General features: G+C 35.2%; 1 pseudogene; it reads right to left on the bottom strand.

Moving 5' to 3' along the window:
- Window positions 1-1,695: 1,695 nt before the first annotated feature.
- On the bottom strand, window positions 1,696-2,594 carry LOC131178588 (endochitinase EP3-like; annotated as a pseudogene).
- Between the last annotated feature and the right edge of the window lie 224 nt (window positions 2,595-2,818).

The following is a 2,818-nucleotide window of genomic DNA, read 5'->3' as shown; positions in this document are numbered from 1 at the left end:
ACCAATCTCTCAACGTTATATCATTCTTCCTTGGGAGTTATGATAAGGGTAGCCCTTAACATAATCAATGGCATATATTTTTTTATAACAAATACAAAAAATAAATAAGATCCATTTTCCATAAAAAAATATAATTAAAATTCAGACTAAATTTTTTATGATTAAATAAAATTTTTGGAAAATTTTTCAGGATTTTTAATTAATTAAAATATTTTTCAAATTATTTTCACAAAAATAATTCCCCCCCCCAAAAAAAAAAAAAATAAATAAATTGAAGTCCACTAGCATACATGGAGCCTCCTACGGCGCAAGGCATGGACTAGGGCCCTAACCATCATGGATGGACCTTGGCCCAACCCATATTCCTTCATTTTGAAATATGTATCACCGTCCACTTTATCTCCATTGGGTAGCAAGGGTAAATGAAGAAAGTCAAGATGGAGAAAAAGAAGAAAGGTTAACGGGGCAAGGTGGAGAGGGACATAAGTGATTGAGTTGGTTATGGGCTTATATAAGCTTCAGTTTATTGTGAGCTGATATAAGTAAAATGAGTTGGTTTAGATATTAAAATGATTAGCCAATTCAATTCAATATTCTAATATGATATATAAAATGATTAGCCAATTCAATTCAATGTTCTAATATGATATATAATCCCAACAAATCTCCTTTTGATCTTGAAGAATTCCATCACTCTTATCTCCCTTGGAAACTTACTGTAGGATTCACGTTGTTCTTCTTTTCCATGTTGACGACTTTCTTTGCATTTGGCACCATGATTTGGCTCACTATTTGTTTGGATAAGAAGTGGACAACAAGTCCCATTTCTTTCGCGGCATTTCTTCCCTTCTTAATTAGCATTTGCGCTGCTGAAGTTCATTTGTATGTTGCATTTCTGGGTACCATGCAGGACGTTCTCAAAACAATTGGGAAGACTCTTCCTTCGTGTTTCCTCCCTTATTTATTTCAGAAGAAAAAGATCCACTGAGTTTGGTTTCTGCTCTTTTACGATGATGCACTTTGCAGCTCTGCTGTTATTAGCTTACTTCTCTGTTTGTTCCTCTGTTTTCTTCCATGCTTCTTTGCTGCAATGTTTCGGCCTTTTTTTTTTTTTTGACAAATTATTGTTTCCTCCTCTTTGACTTTGGTTTGGTTTTTATTGTCTGTTTTGGACTATGAAAGCTAATTTGGATTTGATTGGAAATATTAGTCAATAATTATTTTTAAAATTTTTTTAATAATATTTCTCCTTTTGACCAAAAGAACAATAATCAGTTCAGCAAATATCACAATAGCCCTTCTACACAACTGTAAGAAAGTCAATGCAAAATCAAGAAAATCCCCTAACGTAATTAAGAATGTGAACTTAGAATATGATTGATCTTCAATGGTTTAATGATATTTCAACTTGAGATTTTATAATTCAAATGATAATTCCAGCATTATTGAAAAGACGTTTATTAGTTATAATTTCACTTGATACGTAAATTTAATTACATAATTTATTTCTTTTTAAATTGAATTGAAATTAAAAATTAATTAACATCTAAAAGAAAACTCTATACGAGAAATTCTTATTTGGTTGTGGTTTGTTATAGAGCCAACATACAAATATACGAGTAGGATTAAAGGGATTGATATATTTATATTTTAAGTATATGAAATACATGAAAAAGAGAAAAAAAAAAAAAAAAAACAAAATGTATGTAATTGATGTAGTGTGTCCTAACAAGTGAGATTATCCCCTGGGGCAACGCCAAGTTGGCTGCAATAATCAGTATAATATCCTACTCGAGCTTGAACAGTAGCAGGGTTTCCACCATCGCATTCAAGAGCACCGTTAATGGCCCGAATGGTCGCCCCAAACCCTTGGCTTATGACGGGTTGGACATTGTTCATCCAATACCAGAGAGCAGTCTTAAATGAAATCAATGGGTCATTGGCTACAGTTTCAGGAGAGTTCAATCCGCCAAACCCAATGCTTTCTCCCGTTGGCCCATAGTTGAAGTTCCATGATAGTTAAATTGGTCCGCGCCCATAGTATCCTTTGTCGGGATTACATGGGTACTGTGTGTTGTCCTCGTCACAGTAGTCCCTGGAAGCACCGTTTATCTCTTCCATGTAGCAAAAGTCTGCACATAACAAGACATTTTGGTTAATTATCACTTAACTCATATTTCTAGCTAGTATTTTGTGCTGTATTAAATAGCTCATAGGGTATGAAATCTTACGTCCAGTCTCATGGGTGACATGTGCAAAGAAAGCCGCGATCTCACGCTTGGAATCATTAACCGACCCAACCCTGCCGAACCGAGGATACGAGCTCAGAGCATCAGCCTGATCAATTATTCCATTGAAAAATTCTGTCGTCACGATATCAGCCACTGAGACATCATTTGTAGGAGGGGCAATACAAGGACCTTCTTGGCACCCAGTGCCACAATATTCTTCGGTGGTGCCACAGAAACCCCATCTGCCACGGCACTCATTTGCTGCACAGCCACAGTTTTGAGCCACTACATAAGCTGGTAGGAACCAGCGAAAATTCCTGCTAAAACAATTATTGCCAAGGTTTCTCTTGTAAGAGTTGCCATTTCAGCTTGAGATGTGAATAGAGGTTGTGAACTCAGTATATTCATAGGATTTGAGAGATGTCAAGTGGGTGGGGTGGGTGCTGGAAATCAATTCAATTTGAACTTGCAATTACTAGACGAGTATGAGGCGCGTTTTTTTTGGCTAAATATCTAAGTAATTCAATTTATAAGTATTTTCATAAAATTTATTAAATTTTAATTTTATTTTATAAAAGTCATTGTAA

This window comes from Hevea brasiliensis, chromosome 1, assembly GCF_030052815.1.
Source record: "Hevea brasiliensis isolate MT/VB/25A 57/8 chromosome 1, ASM3005281v1, whole genome shotgun sequence".
Classification (NCBI taxonomy): domain Eukaryota; kingdom Viridiplantae; phylum Streptophyta; class Magnoliopsida; order Malpighiales; family Euphorbiaceae; genus Hevea; species Hevea brasiliensis.
Note: the sequence above shows the minus strand (reverse complement) of the source record. Positions and strands in the feature narration are given on the sequence as shown.